Below are 12,353 nucleotides of genomic sequence, written 5' to 3' on the forward strand. Positions count from 1 at the left end.
CAGAGAATACTATAAACACCTCGACTAGAAAATCTAGAAGAAATGGATAAATTCCTGGACACATACACCCTCCCAAGTCTAAGCCAGGAAGAGGTTGAATCCCTGAATAAACCAATAACAAGTTCTGCATGCAATCAGTCATATAGCTTTTATCTTCAAGGAGCTCACAATTCTAATGAGGCAGAGACACATCATTACAGGAGACTGTCGTAACTGCAGGGATAGTCATGGACTTCTTTCGTTAAGGTCAGAGGACATGAGTCCCAAAGCAGTGGTTCTCAAATCTATCTGGCCTAATTTTTGAAATTATCTTGAGCAGCTTTTTGAAAAATACAGATTCTCCAGCCTTGTTTCAGTATATTCTGATTCACCAGGACTAGGGTGGGACTCAGGAATCTGGATATCTACTGTGGAAAGGTGAGATTGGTGGTTGAGGGTAGACAGGGAAGGAAAAGCCAGATTCCACAAGCCATCTCCATGACTTTGGACCTGATCCAGAGGACCAGGAGCCAATGGAATGTTGTCAGCAGCAAAGTGGAGAAATGAGGCTTTATCACTGTGGAGAGAATGGTGGGAGCAGGGGAGCCTGGGGACAGGAAGAGCAGTGACTAGGGTGTTCCCATCTTATAAGGGGACATGATTGTGTCCTAAACTAGGTGCACTGGCAGCTGGGATGAGAAAAACTGGTAGATTAGAGACATACACGTGAGATAGAATCAGTATGGCTTGTCCTTCAACTGAATGAGACCTGGGGGGCAGTGATAAAATCGATATGAACACCCAAAACCCTGGACATTAATCTTTTTCTTTTTTCTTTTTCTTTTTTTTTTTTTTTTTTTTGAGACGAGTCTCGCTCTGTCACCCAGGCTGTAGTGCAGTGGTGTGATCTCAGCTCATTGCAAGCTCCGCCTCCCGGGTTCACGCCATTCTCCTGCCTCAGCCTCCCAAGTAGCTGGGACTACAGGCACCCACCACCACACCTGGCTAATTTTTTGTATTTTTTGTAGAGATGGGGTTTCACTGTGTTAGCTGGGATGGTCTCAATCTCCTGACCTCGTGATCCCCCGCCTCAGCCACCCAAAGTGCTGGGATTACAGACGTGACCCACCACACTCAGCCTGGACATATAATCTTAACTAGACGGTGAAATATAATGTTAAATATATTTGTGAATTTTACATTTCCACACATAACCCATGGTATTGAAGTAGTGCTTTTTTACCACTTCATAAATTGTGGCTTGGAAACTCAAGAGTTCTCCTGAGAAACAGAACCAATAAGCAATGAGGGAGAGAGAACTGATTCATGTGATCATGTGATTTTGGAGGCTGAGAAGTTCAAGATCTGCATTTGGCAAGCCAGAGGCCCAGGAGAGCCGATGGTGTAGTTTCGATCTGAGTGTGAAGGCCCAAGAACCAGGAGAGATGACGGTGTAAGTTCCAGTCTGAAAGCCAGCAGGCTCAAGACCCAGGAAGAGCTGATGGTTCAGTCTGAGTCCAAAGGTAGGAAAAGACTGAAGTTCCAGCTTAAGGCAGTAAGACAGGATTAATTCCCTCTTACTCTCTGGAGTTTGTTCTATTCAGGCCTTCACCTGATTGGATGAGGCCTCCCCTCACATTAGGAGAGCAGTCTGCTTTACCCATTCTACTGATTCAAACATTAATCTCATCCAAAAACACCCTCATAAACACATCCCAAATAATGTTGACCAAATATCTAGTGACACCATGGCCCAGCCAATCTAACACGTAAAATTGACCATCACGGAAGCCATTTTTTATTCATCCCAGATATGGCTGCAGGGGTAATTTTTCCATTTGTTGGGCTTTAGATATTCTAATATCAATCCCAGTTACAGTCCCACCTCATGCGCAGCCCCATCGTTAGATTGGTAACATCTGTCACCTCCCCAGCTCCCACGCTCGTTTACAAGGTGTTTGAGGCTTGGCAAATACACAACAGGGATTCTCCCACTCTTTCCTATCTATGGAAATAGCATCAGAAGAAGGTAGCACAGAATGGCTCAAGATGGCAGACTTAGAGCTGTGTATGTGCTGTTTATTTGGAGTTCAGTGTAGAACATTTTTCATTTCTTGGGTTAATTTTAAAAGCAAAATGAAAAGAAGCCTGAACATCGCAGTGCTAAACAGCTGGAGGGTTGTTTCTCCTCTCCACCTAGATAAAGCAAGGCATCACTCTTTGTTTTCTTTTATTAAATGTCTCATCGCCTCTGAAGCAGAAGTAGATATCACAAGTGGCATAGACAAAAGGAGCATCCTGCATAAACTCACTCCTCTGTTGCCTATACCTGAAGGTGGCTCGCCTGTCCTTGTTGGAAGACAGATGACAGATGTTAGCTTCCAGTTGCTATTGACCTCACTGTTTACTTTGCTTAATTAAATACCCTTTTAATATTTTCTCATTTTGCTGCCCTTTACAGTTCACATAGATGCTGTGGCACAACAGGGGTGAGAAGGAAAGGTCTTTGAAACTGAAGCTCTTAATTAGCTCCTGGGCCCCTGGGAGATAGAAATACAGCTAAAAATGGGGGAAAGAATAGCCATACTCAAGATGCTGTGACTGGTGGTAGAAGAAGCATTGACTACCTTCCAGTGACGCCTGAGTTATGAAAATGGTTTTGAAATTTGTGACCATTTTGAGTCATATATACCATAGTATCATTACTTGCCACCGGTGGTGTATTGATTATTCAGCTGTAGCTGCTTATTTCTGCCAGAACCTGCTATTTCTCCTCTTCTTCAGTACACTCCTCGTCCTGTGTGTAAATAAATGGATGGCCCATGAGTAAGGTTCATAGTCCCTTCCTGCCACGATCAGGTGACCAGATTGTCATTTAGAGTCCCCTAATTGAATTGTTTTCAATACAGCCAATATCTGGCTAATGTTTCTTGGGAGAAGAGACATACAGTGATATATTATTAATTATGAAATAAGACAAAACATAGTATAATAAGATCATTATATAAATATATAAAGTATCAGTAGATTATATGTAATTGCAGGTATAATTTTAAATAGTCATGTAGTTATATTAATATGGATTATAGCTGTATAGATTATAGATGTGTATAGAGGTATCAATTATAGATACAATTCAATATTGTATGTAATATTTAGATATATCTAGATAGAATTGTTATGCAGTAGCATGCAATATTAATTCACTGTTGTAAAAACATAAAATAAGTTCCTGGAAGGATTGCAGCATAGCCCAGAACTCCACAGACCTCAGGCCAGCAGCCACCGTGGCCTGCTGCCCGTGGAGACACCACAATCTGGCCCGGGGGAAACGCACTATGACCCTGGGCAAGTTAAGAGCTTATGGGCTGCTCTTTATCTTCTCTAGATGCTTTGGAATCTTTTTGATAATGGATTCACTTATGTCCAGCGTATTAATCATGTTTACCTGCGTTCTTACCTCCCAAGGCTGCAGTTAAACTTGCATTTTAATTTCCTAAAACTGCTCGTTTATCCTTTGAAAAATAATGAGTAAGCTTGCTGTGAATCAGAAAGTCCTCATCAGAAAATTGGATGCTAAAGACAAAGTGGTAACAACCAAAGCAGCTGAGGCCAGGAGCAAAAGATGGCTCCCTGCATTGCCCTAGCTCAGGAGGGTGGCTAGCATGCACCACTGCGTAAAGGGTGCCCCTTTATGGCTAAAGCCAGAGTCCCCCTTACCATCAACCCGAGTTCCATCCCACAGGCTGACACACACTGTGCTGTTGCCCTACCTGTGACATTGGCCATGGCCATGGTGGGCCTTTCCGGTGTGGGTGGCCACACCCCGCCAGGTCTCTCAGCTTTTCTCCTTCACCCTTCTCTAAAGCCAAGACAGCCCCCGCAGGCCCTGACCCAGGCAGTCCCAAAGGCTGGGAGCAGGTGAGGCCCTGGAGATCATTCTCAAACAAGAGAGGATGCAAGTCTGTGGATAAGTGGGCCTGCCTCCCGTCCTGCACGGGGACGATTCAGAAGCATGAGCTCTGTGTGTCTCAAAGGGTCCTCAGCAGGACTGAGTCACCCACAGTGGTGACCTGCTCAACAACACCCGCTTTGTTGGCTTTTCTCCTTTTCTCTCGCTCACTTTCCTACCCCCATGCTTCTGCTTCCATCATCACCATCACCCCTGCATACTGCCTCAGGCTCTGCTTTCAGAGGCTGTGAAACTGAGCTGAGTACTGGGAGGTAACTGCTCTCATGGGGGGGGTTGGGCATGTATCTTTTCTGTTTTTCTGTGTGTGTGTGTGTGTGTGTGTGTGTGTGTGTTTACACTTGCTGCTGTTTTGTGTGTATATGCAATTTTTGTGACGTTTCTAAAATCAATGCTCATACAGTTTGATTAGGCTTTTCTGGAAAGCAGTATTCTGTCCCCTATTCATGCCCTCCATTTCCCCTTCCCCAGCAGCAACTCTCTCCTTTTGGTATTTTCTTCCATTTTTGTATTTTCTTCCAAACTAAAATTGCATTCCTATATTCCTTCTTCTTTTTAAAAATTTTTAGGAGCTGTTAACATCCCACTGTGCATGATGGCTCCCCAACACGCACCCCCCCGCCAGCCCCTCTCCTCAAATATTCTGGGACACTTGCCCTCCCTGCCTGGTCCTCCCATGCATTGAGTCAGAACTGTGGCGAGCTCAGCTTGTTTGCTTTTTACGATACTCATCTCTAATTCAACTTCAAATTATAGCTCAATTGTATGATTTTCTTCTCGAACATTCAGAGCACCAGATATTTCATAAATATAGCCTCCTTGCAGAAACCTCCCCTGGAAGCCTCTTGCCTGTTCTAGTGAGACTGAGCCACACCACAGCTCCCTTCTACCCCACAGTTGTCCTTCTCCATCATCCTTGTCTCTCACTTGAATTGTTTTGCCTGCCTCTTATACCCATGTTTTCCCTTTCTTGATTTACTCCCTTACTTTAATGAAACATGTCTCGAGTAGCTTCCTGAGAAAGGATGTACGAGAGGTAAGTTTCTAGAAACATGTCTGAAAATGCCTTCATTTACCCACTCACTGGTTAGATATAAAATGTTAGTTGGAAACCATTTTCATTCAGAATTTCAAAGGGATTTCTCCATTGTCTTCTAACTCCAGTGCTGCTACTAAGCAGTTGAAAGCCATTTTGATTCTTGATCCTTTGTATGTGACCTGTCCCTTCCTCCTCCCCTTCCAAAACCCATAGAGCTGCCTTTATAGGGCCTTCTTTCTGTTCTCAATGTTCTGAACCTTTAGAACTCTACTTTGGTAAACAGCTCATCAATTCAGCTGACCACTCCATGGGTTCTATCAATTTCTGCCATATCCTTCATTTCTGGGAAATTGTCTTAATGATTTTGTTTTCTTAAGGGTTTGTTGTTGTTGTTTTTCCTGTTGTTTCTGGAATTCCATTTGTTCAGTGTTGGACCTCCTGGTCTGGTCCTTTCATTTTTCTGTCTCCTGTATTTTCTATCTCTGTCATTGTCTTGCTTTGTCTTTCTGTCTCTGTCTATCTCTGTCAGCCAAACAACTGATTCCCTTCTGCATATTATTTGAGAAGCACTGCACCATGTGGTCCACCTGATTCTTTCTTCACTTATTTTAACATTGCGTTTGCTGCTTTCGCATCTTTTAGTGCTGTTATCAACCTGAAGTCCTAACTTCTTGCTTCCTGAAATAGTCAATTTTATTTATTTCCATTGATGCCAGTTTAGTTGATCTCCATTCAGCCCCTTTGTTGCAACAGCCTAAAAGACATGTTTAAAATTCTTCTTGCACATCCATGTATTTTAAGAATCACTGTCTGTCTCATGCCCACTAAGTTCTCTGCTCATTGTTTGTATCAACATTCAGGAATCGTCCTTCCTCTTTCATGAAGCCTTGCTTTTTTTGCATTAGGCTTTCTTGCAAATGCGTCAATTCCCCTAACTCCATTTTTTTCAGATTTGTTTTCCAAATACTTTGTGCTTTTTTTCAGATAAAAGGTGCTCACTGTGGTCTTCGTGAGTGAACCTCATGCTGTCCTTTGTTGGGTGTGTAAACTGCATCTTTATTTTAGAATTCAGCTAGCTATTTTTTCCCCTGACAACCCTTTTTTCTTTTATATGTGTCAGTTATATTTCATAATGTTAATGAATCACCGCATATGATGCAATCCTTTGAGACAATATTTAGGGGGGGAATGGATGAGAACATTAGTTTGTTCCAGTTCCACACAACTTTTTACCTTTATCATTTGCCCATGTAAAGCTACCATCCATTTTTAGATATACTTATTTTTGTTACCAGCAATCCCCTGCAATGCATTTACATTTACATATATACTTTTCATTCCAGGCAACCAAAAACATTTTTTTAAAAAAGGTAAGACTTTGTCTAATCTGCTTTCTAATTGAAATCACCTGCTTCATATTATTTATAAGTAAAATTAAACTCATGTTGGAATCAAGAAATCATTTGGTAATCAAAGTTGAAAAAAGTACAAAATGAAGCCATTGCCTTTTTCTCAGTGGATTTTTTTTTAGGTAGCTGGAAACACAGCCTCAGTAGACCCTAGGGCTTGTATTTCAGAGCTCTCTGGATAAATGCTGTGAGCGACAGGAAGTCTGCTTCTGCCCTTAATATCTCCAGGGTGTGCGGTATTTATGCTTCTTGGTATATGTTCACCTTTCCTCTTCCTTATAGTGCTTATCTTCTAGTTCACAAAATTGTATGTATTTGCAGTTTACTTATTTGAAGGAATCTGGGCATATTTAAGTAATAGCTTAGTCAATACATACTGACATTTCTTACTTTGAAAGGCAGTTTCCTTGTGGCAGAAACTGGATGTCACCTTATTCTCAATTAACCCAGTATATTTTAGACTATATGGCCACATAGCTTCCTTCAGGAACCCCTAACTGATGAGATTTTCCTTTGATCAGGGGCATCTTTCTATCCAGGTTTTGCCAATACTTCATTTTGACTCCTGTTGTCCTAGTGCAGCATTGCAGCTAAAAAAGGTCACTCGTGCTAAAAATTTTGATGACTGCAAGACTGATGCTTACATAGTTTTCAGGTTCATTTGGTGTTTAACACAGCCAGACACATGTGTCCAAGGAAGCGCATGTTTAATCAACTGCCTAATCGACACCATTCTTCATTTTTTGTCTGCAGCAACTTTTCAGACCTTAAGCAATGAGATGACCAGTATACTTTTAAGAGTTTCTAGAGTGTGGCTTTGAAGCACTAGTTAAGATTTGATGGACTTCCTTCTCTAGAGTAATTTAACTTCCCTTACACAGAAGAAAGAAGAAATTGTAACCTATGAAATTTTTAGAATTAAGGTCCTAAAGAAAGAAAACCCATGCTTCTCATTGTTTATCAAGGCCTCTCAGCATTGTCTATAGCTATTCATTGCATCATTTGTTTAACAAATATTTTAAAAGCAAAGTACTGTGCTGGATGTACATATATTCAATGTATATACTTTTAAACTTGGTTTCTTTTTCTTTTTTAGCTCCTAGCCCAATTTCTAAAACTTCGTTTCTTAATTTGGTAGATAATATCTGTTTGAAAAAGGAACTTTTTAATTTGCATTTCCCTGTACGAAATAGACACCTACCCCATTCTGTTTCAGAGTTAGAGATGTTGGCACTTGAGAAGTTTTCTCCCTGCCTCCCTCTTCCCTGACATATTCAGGCCTCAGTCATTGTCTCCAGTGAAGAGGGATCATTGGTGCAAATAATTCAAATCCCCAGCTAATCTTCTTCATGGGGTGGGGTCACGGGCCCACCGCTTGGGGCCACAGTCCTCATCACACCTAGGGCTTGACCCTGGCTCCCCCAAGGGACACAGGGCAGTCTCTGAATACTCAGGAAGAGCTCCCAAGGCAGGAGGGTAATCTCCAAGGCAAACAGTCTCACAGGAGCATCAGGCACCCCTCGTCCACAGAACAAAACACAGGCAGCAGGTCATCCCTCCTGGTGTCTCAAAAGCTTACCCTCTTGACCTGAATTCAGAGACTCAGTATTATTCAGACAACTCGTCCAAGGCCAGCTGAATTTTAACCTAAGGAGATTTGCCCTCAGTACACAAACAACCTTAGGTGAGATATTAAAGGCATAGCTCATTCTGTTCAGCCACGGCTGGACAAGCACACGATAGAGTCATTCAGTGTTCCCGATGCATCCAGTTCTGGAGTTCCCCTGAACGGGAGACTTTGTGATGCCATCAAATAATGTACCACGTCTCCTCGATGACCGAGTCTTTTAGGTCCTGATTCTTTGAATTTGAATTCAAGTACATTATAGCCAAGAGGTACCACACAGCAAGATTCTCATTTGACAGCCTGTGTCAGACAAATTGGTCATTTGGAGCAGTCATTGTATCTCCAAATGCTAGGTATCTGAAGGTTTATACAGTGAAGGAAGGAACCATGAGCTTAAAAACAAAGAAGATAATACATCTTTTTTGTTTTCCAAATGGCACTTTTGAGAATCAGAGCATCTAAAATGTATCTTAAAACAAGATTTGGAAGAGAACCAATGTACCTGACATGGGTTAGATTTTCAGTTTATTTTTAAATGTGATTTTCCATTTTGAAACATGTTTACTCTTCTTTGTTTTAACATAATTCTTTAAATAAAGGGTCTGCCAGCATCTGATATGAGGTGATTTGGAAAAAAGCCATTTCAAATTCTTGCTTGTACTTTCCTTTGAAGAAGAAAACATTAAACACTTGCACATTTTAAGCTCATGTGTTTCCAAACATCTAAAAGAGGGGAAAATTAACATATTTGCCTATCAATTCCCTGAGGACAAAGTTATATAGATAGTATCAACTCTGGATGGTCCCCAACTTAATGGTTTTCCTTAAGATTTTTCAACTTGACGATGGTGTAAAAGCGATACACATTTAGTAGAAGCCATACTTTGACTGTCCATACAGCCATTCTGCTTTTCACTTTTAGTGCAGTATTCAATAAATTACATAAGATGTTCAACACTAACTAGACTTTTTGTTAGATGATTTTGCCCAACTGTAGGCTAATGTAAGTGTTCTGAGCACATTTAAAGGTGGACTAGGCTAAGCTGTGATGTTTGGTAGGTTAGGTGTATTAAATGCATTTTCAACTTACGGTATTTTCAGCTGGCCATGGGTTTATTGGGATCCCATCATAAGTGGAGGAGCATCTGTGCAGTATCTACTCACTAAGAACAGATACTCCTTCACTTATGATGGGATCACAGTAAACCCATCACCAGTACATACTGTGTTTACTAAGGTCCATACCATACAGATGGCTCCTCCACCTATGATGGGATCCCAATAACCTTATCAGCAGTACATACTGTACTTACTAAGGTACATATCATACAGATGCTCTTCCACTTATGGTGAGATCCCAATAACCTTATCAGCAGTACATACTGTGTTTACTAAGATACATACTATACAGATGCTCTTCCACTTACGATGGGATCCCAATAACCTTATCACCAGTATATATTGTACTTACTAAGGTTCTCTAAATTGGACCCCGTCCTAAGCATTTTGCAGACAATAGCTCCTTTAATATTCTAATCCTAAAAAGAAAATACTATAATCAGACAAGGAGGAAACTGAGGTGCAGAGGAGTTAAGGGGCTTACTTCAAACCACAGTGCTTTGATGTCTTTGTGCCCAGCATGGTGGCTGCATAAGGCTGAGTGCCTAAGGTGCTGGCTCATGGGGCTACATTAGAGCTCAAACAGCCATAGTGTGCCTCCAGGGCTCTCCTAGGCTTCTCCCAGTGCTGAAGAAGTTGAGTCCTAATGCATCTATATTGAGCTTGTTACCAAACATTTATGTAGATTCAAACGTATCAACAGGTCAAAGATCCATAGTGAGTACTGGGAACTGGGCTCCTTCCCCAGCATCCTCCCACTTTCTGCTTCAACCAAGTGAGGCTGAGTGGCACCCGCCAGATTGTGTGGAAGCTCTTTGCCTCCTTCCTTACATGTCCTCACTTCTGTTCCACAGGTGCAGGATAAACTCAATTCTGCTCTTCCACCCCCCTCCACCCCATGGTTTTGACCTGTGGTCTGGAGAAAAGCAGGTTTTGGTTTTTCTAATGTGGCTTGTCTGTTTGTGAGGTTTCCTCGGAAACTTGCTGCGAGGCTGGGTCATCATCATCATTGAAACTACTTAATACCCTGAGCAAAGACGTCACCCTGTAAAAATTGAGTATCACATGGACTTTAAATGCACATTTCTTATAAAAGTTTTAAAGCTTGCTGGATTTTATTAGAATATGTGAACCAGACTGAGTATATTAAATTTATGAATCCAGTTGATGCAGTACCATAATAATTCAATATAATATGCTTATGTCATTAAACTCATAAAGAAGATTCTCTGAATAGCTGTAATGAATAGTTCTGATTCTGTAATCACAGACTAACATTTTCACCCTGATGAATTTTAACTTGGAGCTCTCAGACTTCTCTATAACATCAAGAAATAAATGCCATATTTCAAGTATTTACTTTAAAATTCAGTATAGCAAAAGTAACTCATAGGAAAGAAATACCTGCTAGGAAGAGTTATTCATTAGAAATACTAAAAGAATTGGGAGATTGGCATGAAGTAGAATTGGACTTTATGTCTAGTCAAAAATTATAAATAGAAACCAAAGAATCTTTTTTTCATTCTGCTTTGAAGAATTTCATTTATTCTCTCATATTTTACCTTATACCCAAACCCATATATTTTGGTTATCTATCATTGTATAACGAACTGTCCTAAAACCTGGCACCTTAAAAACAACCACCATTTTGTTGCTTATGATTATTTGGTTCTGGAAAATTTGGGCAGGGCTCAGCTGGATGGTTTATATACTCCAGGTGGTATCAGATCATGCCATTTATGGGCCTGCATTTTGATCATGGCTCCACGAAGGACTAGACTCAGCTGGGGCACTCAAGTCACCCATGGCATTAGTGCCAGTGCATTCTATTGGCTAAAACAAGTCACAAACCCCACCTAGGTTTTTTTTTTTTTTTTTTTTTTGAGACGGAGTCTGGCTCTGTCTCCCAGGCTGGAGTGCAGTGGCCGGATCTCAGCTCACTGCAAGCTCCGCCTCCCGGGTTTACACCATTCTCCTGCCTCAGCCTCCGGAGTAGCTGGGACTACAGGCCCCCGCCACCTCGCCCGGCTAGTTTTTTGTATTTTTTAGTAGAGACGGGGTTTCACCGTGTTAGCCAGGATGGTCTCGATCTCCTGACCTCGTGATCCGCCCGTCTCGGCCTCCCAAAGTGCTGGGATTACAGGCTTGAGCCACCGCGCCCGGCCATCCCCACCTAGGTTTAACGAAGAGAGCTACACAGGGTGTGCATCCTAGGAAGCGTGATGTGTGGTTCGTTGGGGCCACCAGCACAGCAAATATCACACATACCACTGTCCCAGCTAGCTGCCTGTTTATGACCATCTTCACCTCTGCTTGACCTTGTACTAGTTAGCTGGGAGTTTGTATTGGGCAGAAATGGATTCCACTTTTAGACTCAGGTTATTTTTAAATGACTCTGGGAATTCTGGATATTAGGAATCTCAATTGTGATATGATTCTGCCCAGAGAGATGAATAAGTATGGGAGAAAGATGACTGGATGTTTAAGGATGCTGGAATTCTAATCCAACCTCCTCAGCTGTAATTCCTTCTTTATTGAAGGATCAAAGAATCTAGCTAAGTTTCCTCAGCTGCAACAACATTGCTGATTTTATGAGAATTAGAGAAAGGACTAGGTTACCTTTCAAAGATTTTTTCAGACTCTGGAGTAGTCAGACAGAAATGTTGGGTGCCTACTCTCTAACATGGCTGGAGGGAGTATAAATTGGCACAGAGCCTGTGGAAAACAGTTTGGCAATGTCTATCAAAATTAAAAAGGCACATACCCTTTGACCCAGCAATTCCATTTTAGGAATTTACCCTACGGGTAAAGTGATACACTTGCTTATATGTAAGATTGTTTATTACAGTGCTATTTGTAGTAATCTTCATTCTTCATTATTTCATTCAACAAATATTTACTGATATTTACTGAGTACCTAGTGTGTACGAGACACTGTGTTAAGTTCTGGAGATACATCAACATCCTTTGACTAAAGTAGTGAAAAATTATCTACCATGTATAGTTTAACTACTTGCGGGACTGCAAAAGATTAGAACAGCCTACATGTTCATTAGTAATGAGCTAGTACAACCAATTTCAAATGAGAAACTATGTACTTCTGGAGAGGTCTTTATTATAAGTTGTTAAGTGAGCAAAGTGAGGTGCAGAAGAGTATGTTGCTTATGTACCTGCTTGTGTAAACTGAAATGGAGGCATCTGTGTTTGTGG

The 12,353-nt window shown here is 41.3% G+C and overlaps 1 protein-coding gene and 1 long non-coding RNA gene across 4 annotated transcripts in view; one reads left to right on the plus strand and one right to left on the minus strand.

The window, feature by feature from the left end:
* The window catches only part of KIF16B (kinesin family member 16B), a 317,342-nt gene that overhangs the window by 291,010 nt on the left and 13,979 nt on the right, over positions 1–12,353 (plus strand). The gene's annotated exons all lie outside the window — the stretch shown is intronic.
* Positions 1–12,353, minus strand: part of LOC115892905 — a 31,238-nt gene that overhangs the window by 9,455 nt on the left and 9,430 nt on the right. The window lies entirely within an intron of this gene.

Source organism: Rhinopithecus roxellana, chromosome 13 (assembly GCF_007565055.1).
Source record: "Rhinopithecus roxellana isolate Shanxi Qingling chromosome 13, ASM756505v1, whole genome shotgun sequence".
NCBI classification, from domain to species: domain Eukaryota; kingdom Metazoa; phylum Chordata; class Mammalia; order Primates; family Cercopithecidae; genus Rhinopithecus; species Rhinopithecus roxellana.